Source organism: Cavia porcellus, unplaced genomic scaffold (genome assembly GCF_034190915.1).
Source record: "Cavia porcellus strain 051 isolate PalLab524CR breed Dunkin Hartley unplaced genomic scaffold, mCavPor4.1 scaffold_22, whole genome shotgun sequence".
In the NCBI taxonomy this organism is placed as follows: Eukaryota; Metazoa; Chordata; class Mammalia; order Rodentia; family Caviidae; genus Cavia; species Cavia porcellus.
Genome location: NW_026947505.1, coordinates 16,087,461 through 16,100,981, shown reverse-complemented (window position 1 = coordinate 16,100,981; position 13,521 = coordinate 16,087,461). Strand labels below are relative to the sequence as shown.

At 42.8% G+C, this 13,521-nt stretch overlaps 1 pseudogene; it reads right to left on the bottom strand.

Moving 5' to 3' along the window:
* Positions 1-353: 353 nt before the first annotated feature.
* Positions 354-12,798, bottom strand: LOC100727765 (holocytochrome c-type synthase-like; annotated as a pseudogene).
* Between the last annotated feature and the right edge of the window lie 723 nt (positions 12,799-13,521).

Here is a 13,521-nt window from a genome sequence, read left to right as displayed (position 1 = left end):
AAAATACTCTTCTTGTGAACTTTAACCCAAAGACAAATGTCCTCGTGTCTTACAGAGGGATCTGTCCTGGCCCTGTGACTTCAGCAGGACTCTCAGAGTTTGGATTCAGCCTCTCAAGCTGCAAAGGAATGTACTCCAAGTTGGGATGACCTGTTAAGTGCCAGAGACAATGATACTCGTTTTGGGGGGAATAGACTTACATATTAAAGTTACAGAAATAAAAAGGAAAAATTTAAAGTTAAAATATGAGTTCCAAAATATATGCGTTACCACTTCCCGGTGTTTTAAATTTCTATAACAAGGTCCAGTGTGAAAAACTCGCATAAATGAGAATTTGGAGAGCTGAGATATGCTTATTCTTTTTTTTTTTTTTTTTTTTTTTTTTTTTTTTTTTGTCTTTTTCGTTTTTTATTGGTACCAGGGATCGAACTCACGACCGCCTGCTTGCAAGGTAGGTGTTTATGCCACTGAGCTAAAACCCCAGCCACGATATGCTTATTCTTGCTGGGTACATTTCCAGTGTATATCTTTGCATATTGTTCAGGGCTACTCCTACATTGCAGGGACTTTAGAAATGCTGGTCATTTTTTAAAAAGCATAACTATGTCTTATTTCTAAGTTTCAGTTATAATATTTGACCAGGAAAAAGTTCGTGAACATTGCACTGACTTTCAGGTTTTACATCTCATTCTTGAAAAAACAAGACAACTTTAAACACTTTTCAAAAGTTCTTTTATAGAAGTTAAGACTTTTTAGCTGAACTACACAGGCAATATGAAGTTAAAGAAACTCAGTTTAGGGAAATAGTTTAATGTACTCCTCAGAAAAAAATAGTTTATATTTTTCCATCACAATCAAAACAGTGGTTATGACGTCCAGCGCCACCAAGCGACCTTCATCTGTCCCACACAGCCGAAAGCGAATCCAAGGCTGGGCACACATCCAGGATGGCAAACTGGCAGTCCTTGCTCACTTGGCCGCTGTCATAGTAACTGATCACGTATCTCACTTCCGTCCCACAGCGGTTGATGATCCAATCATGCCTGTCGAAAGGCAGCTCATACCCCATCCAGAAATGAATGCTGGCCCTTGGTGAATACCGTTTTGCTTTCCCTCCGAATCGGATCAGCGAGGGACCACAAGGACACTCCTCAGCATAAAGGGCTTCCCATTTCAAAATCTCCTTCCAGGCCTGCTCGTTATTCTGATTGTGAACCTCAGTGATATTATACACACCTTTCTGACTAATGTCCTCATCCATCCACCTCCACCCTTTCCTTAGCACTGCATTCCAGGACATCTGTTCGGAAGGGTAGACCCACTTTTTCTCAGAGTCTGCTCTTGGAATGGAGGATTCCTCTCTGACCGTAGACAAAACAAACGGCTGGTCGGGGGCTGGTGTTTGATTAGGTGGTGGCATCAGATCTGAAGGATCCAGGTTCTCCTTATTGGCCCTGGCACCAGTAACCGGACACTCCACATACTCGTACACTCGATCTGGTGGGCAGGCACAGAGGAAGCTTTGCTGTCACTAGCTGGACTAGATGGTTCCTCGCTCACTGCACAGCCTTGACTCCTCCTTTCATGCCTTGGGCATCCTGAAGGTGGTGATGCTGTCTGATGATCTGAAGCATTTGGGGTCAGTATTCCTATTGAAAAAAATTAAATATTTTGGTAAGTTTTTGATCCTTACAGCCCCATTGCACTGAGAAGGCACAGTTAGTCAGGGTCCGTGCCCAGGGAGAAGCACAGTGCCGGCTCTCAGGAGCATCAGCTCAGAGCCTTGGACACACAGAGCCCTAGCAGAGCCGGAGCTTGGAATAAAGTGAACCCAGGATTTTGGGCACTGGGAACCCCACACGCCCTGCATCTCTGACATCAAAGGAACTGCAGTTAATCTAAATAAATTCAGGAAGAGGGAGCAGGAAGAGGAGCCGCTGCAAGGCTGGGGTGCATCAAAGAGTTGGACATTCAACTATCACTGCACACGCAAGCTCAGCTCCAAGGGAGCCCGATGTAACCTGGATAAGGCTGATAACCAGGGTCTTGATTTTTCTCCCTCATCCTTTGTTCTTGTGTAGCTCACAGGTGATCTCAGACACTGCCCATGGGTCCTCTCTCTACCCACTAACCCTCTAACTGGGGCAGAGACGCTTCCAAGTGCTGAGTCCTCTGATTGGCTCAATGAATCTCACGCCATTGGATTTTATCTCTTCATTCCTGTCCCTGATCTGTACTGTCCGAGCTGCTCTCTCAAGCTGACACACATGCTTATAAATACAAACATACGCTTTCCCGTCAACTTTTATGAGACTGGAAATCCCCCTTCTTTAGGAGGCCTTCTGTCATGGACTATGTCACGAGGAGGGCTGAAATGTAAATTGCCTACTTTTACGCTTCTCACTTTGGACAGGGACGCTAGATGCTGTCCTCGGCATCGCAGGTGACAGTGTCAAACAGCACTAAATGTTCCAAACGTGTTTGCTCTTCTTTCCCAACAGCACCTTGCACTTCTCCCCGTTCCCAGGCCAGTGGCTCACACATTATAACTTTGGCCAATAGAGCTATCTGCAAATGACCTTATAGAACAGAAGCTAATGACCTTCATTCAGGACAATCTGATACTTGACTCCACCCCCTGGCTCAGAGAGCCTGGAGCATTTGTTCACGTCTCCTTGACTTGGTCCCAAATTTAATTTTATTAGAAACTTGGTATCGTTGGCAAATTGGTGAGTTTGTCACCAAGCGCGCCCCTGGGGTGACCTGGTCCTACTGTCCGATCTCAGGAGCAGGCGTCTTCGCCATGCTCCGATGTCATCACAGACTCCATCGTGTGAGAATGTAATGTCGAGACATGGCGTGCTTGATATTTTTAGGAGCTTCCTCCTGTTCTCCCTCTATTTTTCTCCATTCTAGAGCAATTGCCAGTGTTAGCACAGGGAGAGCCACAGGGACAGAAGCTGTGTGCTGTGCATTACTTACGGGCCCTCCACTCAGCGCGGCTGCCCTGGTTTCTCACCTCCTTGGAGACATCCTGCCTGCTTCACTTTGACCATTAGCAACCCTGGCAGACAATGGATTTTAGCCAAATCTAGGCAACCACATGACCCTAAAACTTGCCAAGAAAGCAGAAGCCCTTCTTGGGAAGCCGATGGCCAAGACACTTACCATCTACTGGAACAGCCTGCTGTTCTGAGATGGTTCTCCAAGGATCTGCTCATGGGACTCATGTCAGAAGGGTGTGCGAGGCACAGTTACCTGGGTTAAACTTGCATGTCTTCCAGCCACAGAGGTACCAGGGAGCTTTTGGTGAGTGCATCTGTCAGTGTTGTCATTGCTGGGATGAAACACCTGACACCTACACCTGAAAGGAAAACAGACAGTTTTAGCTCCCAGTTTCAGACCGTGATTAGCTTGCTCCAAGGTGGGAACATCAAGGCAAAGGGCTCAGAGGAGAAAGAATGCTCAGCTGATGAGACTCAAAAAGCAGAGAACAAGAGAAGAACAGAAAGGAAGGACCAGACACAATCCCTAGCTCACGAGTCACTTCTTCCAACCCGCCCCCGCCTGTTAGTCCATTCAGCTAGGAGCTCATCCATCTAATGATGGGCAGATGAAGGTGTGTCCTCCAATCCAGTGACCTCTCCAGAAGACTTATCCCAGGCAGGTGGACATCAACACTCCCTGACACAGTGAGGATGAGTGATGCACACCTCAGCCAATGGTTCTCATTTTTTTTTTTTTTTTTTTTTGGTCTTTTTGAGGCAAGGTCTTGCTATGCAGTTCAGGCTGGTCTTGAGCTCACTTTATAGCCCAGGCTGGTCTTGAACTTACAATGATCCTCCTGCCTCAGCCTCCCAAGTGCTAGGATTACAAGTGTGCACAACCATACCCAGTTTGGTTCGCAAATTTTCATCTTTATCATAATCACTAGACATATTTGAGGAAAAAACCCAGAAGTCTCTCTCTCTCTCTGTTTCTCTCTGTGTGTCTGTGTGTGTGTGTGTGTCTGTCTGTCTGTCTTTCACTTTTACCCTACACAGAGTCTCTGATTCATTGGACAAAGGAGGCCGGGGTTCCAGGAGCCAGCCTGTCACCTGAGGACACTAGGGAGTTGTTGCAGGTAGTCCACAACCAAAAATGTGAGAAATACTAGTAGCATACATTTATAGCTGCATGCAGGGGAAACCACACAATGGAAATCCACTGAATGCACAGGGTTGAAATTAGACATTATGAACAAAGATGAATGCATGCAGCACATCAAAAAAGGATATGAGACTAGGCATGGTGGCATATGCCTATAATTCCAGCACTCCAGGAAGCTGAAGAATGAGGATGGTTTCAAGTACAAGGCCAGCCCAGACTACATAGTGACCTGCCTCCAAAAATCAATAAATAAATAAAGAATATGAAACACTGATAAGATAATAGCATCTTGCATTTGTGTGGTGTTGCACAATATTTAAGTGTGCTTGCGTTCACTGCCTCCTCGCCGCCTCACCTACGTGAGAGAGGCAGGGGAATGACTGGTATTTTCATCTCGCAAAATGAATGTAAGGAGTTTCCCCAAGTCTACCTGATAAACTCCGTGATGGCTGCTATACGACAAACACAGGTCAAATCCAGGACTTCAGACTGCTAGGCCAGGGGAGCAAAGCTGCAGTGACAGGTGTAGTAATCCCCAGAGGACAGGGGAGATGTCCACTGCTGTCTTCATCATGAGGAACAACTGGGAACCCCCCAAATAGTCACCCATGGCAGACTCATGTTTTAAAATGTAAATACCATGGACCCACTTGGTGTAATATTCTATAGTCTCCCCCAAAGAGTAAGACAAGTTTTGATTTACATTGAAAAATATTTATGATGCATTGCTTAAAAGATTTTTAAAAATTTATTAAAGTCTCAAAACTCTGTAAACTCTATCTAGAGAGCACAAGAGATGGAGGGAGAGAGAGACTGCAGGAGGCTTCCTGATGAGCAAGACCAACAATCTCAGGACCTAGGACCTCCCCTGGACCTTCGCGGGGACAGGGCACTCACAAGATAATCTTTCTTAGTTAAGTTGCATGTTAATTAGAGAAGTGTTCAGAAAAACCAAAGAGAAAAGCAAAATTATAAGGAAAAACTTACATTTGGCAAGATGGCTGTGAGGGAGAGATTCCTCCCTGTTTCTAATTATGATAAACTTACCATGCCATTTCAAATGGCACGACAGCACAAAAGAGATATGTTACATTATTTATTGTGTTATTATATATTAACACAATGCAGCTACTAGCTTAAATGAGCCAAACATTATGAAAAGCCAAAATCTATACTTTTGTCAAAGCATACTATGTTTACTTCAAAGATTTTGCCATGCAAAAGGTAAATCTTTGAGTCTCAAAAGGCTAGATTTGGCTAGGAAGAAGAAAAATACATATTTATTAGAAAAACAACCCAGAGAACCTTTCCAGAGCATCATAAAGATAATACTTTAGGCCAGGCATGGTGGTGCGTGCCTGTAATCCCAGCATTCAAGAGGCTGAGACAGGAGGATTGTTGGAAGTTTGAGACCAGTCTGGGTTACCAAGTGAGCTCAAGGCCAGGCTGAACAGCATAGTGAGACCCTATCTCAAAAGATTTTTAAAAAGATAATATTTTAATACCCTGTCTGTGGGGCTTTTCAAATGTGAGTAATGCACGTTGTCAGTAAGGCTCAGCTCTCAACCTTCACAGGCTGCGGTCCTCTCCTTCACAGGCCGTGGGTGCACGAGGATGCTAGCACCCCTGCCCTGGGAGAACAACAGTCTCACCCTGTACTTTTCAAATTGCAACAAATTCTATCAATAACACAAAACAAGATGGACCTTCATCTGCAAAATGGCTCTTTGATGAAGAGGTTTGTGTCTGTAGCACCTGGTTTATTATTATTTTTTTTTAACAAAATGAAATGTTTTCTGTGCTTGCCAATATTGAAGTGGGGCAGTCCACAAAAGAATATTTTGTTTTTCTATATTAATGGAGATAAAAACCTAGAGGGAAATGACACTTAATTCTCTGCCAAGTGGCTCATCCCGTTTCCAGGTCGAGGTTCCCCCTCGTGAGTCTGACGAAAGCCCAATGTGGTAGAACACGCTTGGGAAATCAGCTGCTCCGGAGCCTGAGGTAGGAGGAGGAAAAGGCTGACAAACACCCAGGGCAGCACAGAGACCACATCTCCAACAGCAGTCACAGCCACACACCTAAGAAATGCGAAGCCAGAACAGCAAATGAGAGGGAAGCGAAGCCCTGAGCTGGCAGGGCCCGCCTGGGCGAGACTGCAGACCTGCAGACAGTCCTGGCACAGGACATTTTCAGGGAGCTGGTTAAGCAACACTTCGAGCAATGTGTTCTTTCCAAATTCACATGTTGCAATTCTGATTCAGCAAATCTGCAGCATCTGTCCTGTGCAAAAGCTATGTGTGTTGCTGTGAGGGCCCGGGTACCTCTGACCCTCGCTCGTTCTTGAGCCCCCCTGACTTCCATCAAAGCCCCCTCCATTCCTGTCCCGAGAGCTGCTGATTTATTTGGTGTGGCATGAGAGGCCAGTCTCTGGAGTCTTTTGAAACCTCTCAGAGAATTCTCACATGTAGCCATCCCTGGGACCCCTGGGGTTAATTCTGCAGGGGTGCTTGCTGGTCCTGGACACACATCTATAGCTTTAAGAGGAGAGTCTGAGGCTCCCACTCAGCTGCAGACAGTCCTGCCTCTGCCATCCGCCCCAGGGACCTGGGCATTGTGCTCCCACCCCAGCCTCACTGGTCCACCGTTAGAGAGCAGGAGCCATGAATTTTGCTTTCCTGCTAATTAAGTCTGGCTTTTTAAATGGAGAAGCAAAGGCACAGACCCAGAAGCCAGGAAATCGAAAATCCATTTTTAGGGTGGAGGCTTTTATCTTCCAGTTGCTGTCCTTTGTGATAAACAGATCGATTTTCGTTACTAATTGGCCACTCTGCTAACAGTTACCGTGAGACACTGCTGTTTCACAAGTAATGGAGAAATCTTTGAAGAGTTTCTAGGTTATTAATTCACACGAGAAATGATCTTTGCAAGTGTCTGTCCTCTGGAATATTCACCTTCAAGGGGCTAGAGAAGTCAGATACGAGCCACTGCCTGGCCTAAGAGAGTGGTTTTGACTAAATAAATCTCTCTTTCTCTTTCTCTATTTATGTCCTTTGCACTTTATTATAAAACTTTCCATTCTGCCAAGACACAGAATTCTAAAGTTTACATCATACTTCTATAAGTTACTGTACCATGCACAAACTTGTGACAGAACTCCCAAGTTTTGTAACTGAACATTTAAATCTTTTTATTTATTTATTTATTTATTTTGGTACCAGGAATCGAACTCATGACCTCGAGCTCACCAGGCAGATTCTTACACCACTGAGCTAAATCCCCGCCCCCCCTTTTTTAATCTGCTTTTTTTTTTTTGAACATTTAAAATGTTAGCAAAAATAGCTACAAAACTCTCCTCTTCTCCCTTTTTTCCTTTTTCCTGTGAAAGCTGCCTCTGTGTTGGGCTGACAGGATACTCTCATACAACACAGGACTTACTTATTTGAGAGCCGATAGAATGGATTTACCCAGTCACACTCTCATCTGTTACTGTGGTCAAGGAACACTGAGTAAAATGCTGCTCTAAGAATTCTGTGCTTTTCGGGGAAGCTGCGCCGTCTCCCAACGGGCCAGCAAAGGCCCTGCTGGCCGGGAAGAAGCATCAAGGAAGCGCTTCTGCCTCCTACCCGTAAGCAACCAGACACACACTGGCTGAGATGATGATAACCCAAACAACAGAAGCCGGGAAGCACCCTGACATTTATGCTGTTTGACTGACTTTGCAGGCCTGGGGCTGGTGGTCTGGGTAACTATTCAGAGGATAACAACATGTAACATAGTAATGATTGTAAATTTCCTACTGTCCAGTTACTGTTTCCTTTCATTGTACTGTTCTGTTTTCCTCCCTTTAAAATAAAAACAGACTAACGTGCTTTTTTTTTTTTTAGCAAATTGCAGAAAAGCTCACATTTTATAAATAAGAAAATGCCCACTTAAGGCCTAATTAATGTGATTTGTCTTTGTTAAAGAGTACAAAGAAGCTAGGCGTGATGGCGCGTGCCTTTAATCCCCGCACTCAGAAGGCTGAGGCAAAAGGATTATTGCAAATTTGAGACCGTTTGGGCTACAAAGCAAGTTCAAGGCCAGCCTCAAATGCATAGTGAGACCTTGTCTCAAAAAAGAAAAAAAAAAAAACAAGACAAAGATACAAGTTGAATCTTCACTCCGTTTAGTGACATGTTGCTAACATGACAATAGCTTGTGGGAAGGGAAAGATTTAGGTAACACAGAATATTGGTACCTACTTATGACTTAACACCATCAAGATCCATCAAGTATTAAAAATTATAGTAGTTTATAACAAAATGGTGTCCCCTAAAAATAAGCATTAGATGCAAAGTTTATAGTTTCTGTATCTCTCCAATTATTCTCTTAGAAGCCAGGTGTTGTAGTCTGGAGCAGTGAGAACAATTAGAAGCAGGACATGGAGTTTAGAATATTATTTTATGATGGTCATCCAGAGTTAATGAAAGAAAATGTGGGAAATCTATCCACAACACCAAAGACATAGAATATTCAGCCAAGGGCCCAGACGGTCTCGAATTTGCAATAATCCTTTTGCCTCAGCTTCCTGAGTGCTAGGATTACAGGCATGCACCACCATACCTAGATTCTCATTAAAAAAGACAAATCACATTTAATTAGGCCTTAAGTGGGCATTTTCTTATTATAAGCTACGAAGTCTGTGCCAGCTGGGTGAAGGAGCTGTGCTAATAGATTAAGGGTTAATGAAGACCAGGGCTGCCCTGCAAAGCATGACAGCCATCCTCAGTGACACAGAGTCCCCAAGCTCCTCCAAGCACAGTCCAATACAGGCCAGGAAGCCAGTGTGATGAGTTCATCCTGGAGACCAAGTGGCACACGTCTTTCCCTCTGGAGCCAGGAAGCAATGCTCAGTGTGAGCACCAAAGCTTCTCCTGGAAAATCAACAGCTCAAACAGCAACTCATAGGAGAACCCACAGTGCCTCAAAGCCTCCCTTCCTCTCCACATCTCTGTTTATGCTAGCGACTTTCCTCAGGTGGAACATCTACACTCAGCATCATGGTGAATTAATCTCACTGGTGTTAAGTTGACCACTAGTTTTAATCTATAACACCAGGATTCCCTTAAAGTTTCTGAAGAAGACCTTAGAAATCATTCAGAAATCACTGACTTGTTCAGGCTCTCATGTGGTAGGCAGGATTTACAGTATCATTAGATGTGATTACACATTATAACCATGTACCTGTTTCACCTCAAATTGTGAAACTGATTCATGAATGACAATTTATAAACTTCTATCATGTTGGATTATATGAGCCCATTTTTATAAGAAAAGAAAAAAATAATAAAGCAACCAGTTTATGGACAAGGAAAGTATCATGCAAAAATGACAACAAAATTTTGACCCAAATTCCATGTTTTCTCATGACATCCATGGCCGTTAAATGCTTATACCTACTATTGTCTGGAAAGGCCAAATTGTTTGAGATAATACATATTAGGAATATTGCTTTCTACTTACAAAAGGATATTTTTTATTTGATAGACCCTGCTAACTTTTCAGAAAAGAATAGTTGTCAATCCATACAATATTGATCGTCAGTAATAAAAACTTTTGATACAGATGAAAAGAAAGGTCCCTAAACACAGCAGTTATGGTACTGAATGCCACTGTCCTTCATTTGCATAGCATTGGTACAGTTTTGGGAAATCAAATGTCGAAATAACTTTCAAAAGCAATACTGTACATCCTCCCTTGTTTCTCTTACCATTTGAACATTTTCTTCCTATTTCACAATATCCATTACACATTTTGGTTCTTATTTACTCTTTTGGCTTCTCATACCAGAGAAATAATGTCATATTTACATGTGTGTCCAATTTATTTCACTTAAGAGTGTGGTCTCAAGATACATCCATTTAGCTAGAAATGTCTCAAGCTTATCTTTCTTTATGGCAGAGAAGTACTCCATTGCATTAAAAAAAAAAAAAACACATCTTATTTATCCATTCATTGATGGAGTGGGATTTGGGCCATTTCCAGGATTTAGCTATTACAAACTGTGTTGCTATAAATGAGTGTGCATACATCACTGTCATATGATGCTTTTAACTCTTGGGGAAAGATACCAAGAAAGGGAATTATCTGGGTCAGATGGAACCTCTAGTTTCAGTTTTTTGTGGACTCTCCACACTGATTTCCACAGTGGTTTCACCAGTCTACACCCCACCAACAGTGGAGAAGGATTCCTTTTTCCCCATAGCTCCACCAGCGTTTGTTATTGGCTAGATTCTGGATAACAGCCATTTTAGGGGAAGTAATACAGACTTGCAATTGTTAATTTGCATATCTCAAATGACCAATGATGTTATTATCTGCTGTTTCTATATCTTCTTCTGAGATGTGTCTATTTCAGATGCTCATTCTTGGACTGGGTCTTTAAATTTGGCGTGGGGTCTGATTTTTTTGAGTTCTTTATAAATTCTACATAGTACACCTCAACCAAGTAGGATTCATTCCAGGGTGCAGGGATGGTTCAACATATGCAAATCAATAAATGTAATACACCAGATTAACAGAGCCAAGGGCAAAAATCATATGGTCATCTCAGCAGATGCAGAAAAAGTGTTTGATAAAGCATCATTCATGGTTAAAAACCCTACAGAAAATTAGAATACGGGCTCTTTATCTCAATCTGATAAAAGCCATGTATGACAAACCAACAGTCAACATCATACTAAATGGACAAAATTGAGAGCTTTCACTCTAAAATCAGAAACAAAACAAAGATGTCCTCTGTCACCATTCTTATTCAATATAGTTCTGGAAATTAGCCAGAGCAATTAGATAAAAGAAATAAAAGGAATAAGGATTAAAAAGGAAAAAGTTAAATTATAATTATTTGCAGATGACATGACACACTACATAGAAGACCCCAAAAACTCCACCGAAAGACTTCTAGATTTGATAACGAAATACAGTAGCGTAAGTATATACAAAGTCAGCATTCAAAAATCAGTAGCCTTCCTGTACATAAATAACAAACTCACTGAGAGAGGAAATTAGGGAAGCAATACCTTTCACAGTAATATCGAAAAAAATGAAATACCTAGGAATCTAATGAAGAAAGTAAAAGACCCTTTACATTGAAAACTACAGCACTCTGAAAATGGAGATTGAAGATGATATCAGAAAACACATTCACTATAATAGGAATAAAATACTAATTTTGTCCATTAGCAGGAAGAAAAATAAACGTTATGGGGAGAGTGGCAAATCACCTAATAAATAACTAAAAATTAACTACTGAAATGTTAAATATTCCTAGTCAGTCCATTAGAGATACTCATGCTGTAAACCCTGTAAAAGGTCCAGGTTGGTAGCATGTGTCTTGGAAGTCTGCTCTTACAAGAGCTTGGTTTGCATGTGTACATTGTTTTCACGTTGAAAACAGAGCAAAAGCCCCTGGCACAAAGTGGACACTGAATAAATATTTGTTGATTCAATGAATGAATGAATATGTACAAAATGATGCCTCAGGCTGTTCTGAGTGGAGAGGTCACTGCGGGACCACTTCCTTCTCCCCTTGTAATCTTAGATTCCCTTGTTTTTAAATCAACCTACACGTATGTTTACAAGCATTTTTTTCTGTAAATGTTTTGATCATAATTTTCTCTATATTTTCTGTAGGAGATTAGTTTTAATGTACTCATCATACTGACCGGAATCCAACTAATGCTAAAAGTACATGTGTCTTAGGGTGGGTCTGATTTAGTTTTTTCAATCGATAGAAAAGAAAATGTCAGATTTTGAACTTATGCACAACTGTCTGAAAACATACAATCAAAGGCTCCTCCCCAAAATTTCCCTTGTAGATTTTGGCAGCCAACTTAATAAACATTACAAGGTAAATGCTGCTCGTAGCATCACCTCTCAATGCCTTGTTGGCAAAAATTTCAAAATGCTAGAAAGTGCATGCTCAGAAAGTAGACCTCAGAGGAATGGAAGGCAGTGCATAACCTTAAACCCAAGAAAAGAACAGTCACCACGTCCTCTCACCTTGGAAACGATTTCTCCACAACAGTAGTTGTATTTTTATACTCCTGGTGGTTTGCAGCTGTTCCCTAAATCTCATTTTTTCCACTGGCTCTCCCAAACAATTTAGCACCTCTTTTTTTTGACAGCTACAGGTAAATCAGTTTATATTTCAAGATAAAGAATGTTTTTAAAACATTTTAAATTTACTATGTAGTTATTGGGTTTTTTTTTTTTTACATGCTTTGAGACTACTCAGAATTTGAGGTTGCTTTTGGGAAAAGTGTAAAATATAGTAGTGAAAAAATTAAAAATCAGGACCAAGATCAAAATCAAAGTGTGCACACACACACACTTAACCACGCCCACAAACATAGTGCTCAAGTATACTGTGACACGCTGGCTACAGGTAGAAAATAAAATTGCTTTGAGCATCCTGGAAACAGCTTAAAAGAATCAGTTGCATAGTGTTCATTTCCAAAGGAAGAAAACATACATAGATTCTTGTCGATGTCCGCTCCCGGCCGGCAGGAAGGACACACGACATAGTCTGGTAGTGGACAACCTTTTCTTTTTATTTTTCTTCTCCGTACAGCCTGCCCTGGGTTCTCCCAGCTGAAGCCTCCTTTGGTCCGCTCCCCGCGGCTCCTTTTGGGCTTCACTCCGAAGCCTCTATCGGTCCGCTCTCCGCGGCTCCTCTGCTTCCGGGCTTCTACCTGGCTTCTACTTCCGCCCAGGGGTGGCACCGGTATATATACGGGTACAGTGTCCAATCATGTTAAAGTAAGCAAGGCAAGCTGATTGGCTAACATCATCAGTTGCCAGGCAGACTATATTGTTGAGCGGGTTGTTTACGCGGTAAGCAGGAAACTAACATATTCGATGGGAGGGGTAATCTACCTCAGGCCTCACTCTTTACTACAGGCCTCACGTCCGCCAAGTGAGGCGACCGGGCTCGGGGCTGCGGCTCCCAACATCTCCCCCTTTTTTATTTTTTATGAATGTGCGCATCGTAGCCCTTCCTGGACTGGGTGCAGAGGCTTATGCCCTATGTGTAGGCCCACCGTAGGTCCTTGGCTTAGACCCTGGTCGGCCGTCCCATGGTCTGCCAAGGCCCTGAGGCCCTCGTCCTTTTTCTAGGGCCAGGCACAAACTGGACGGAACCTGGATGCACACAAGCTTGCACTCATTCTCTCTCCGTAAAGAAATCCCCTCGGAGAGAAATTTAGACCTGGGCAGCATCTAACAGTCCAGCGGCTTACGTGCAGGATGGGGTAGGGCCTGGCTTAGGTCGAGTCGTGCTGGGGAGGCACGCTCTTACCCGTCATTGACTCATCTACCCTGCTATATCAT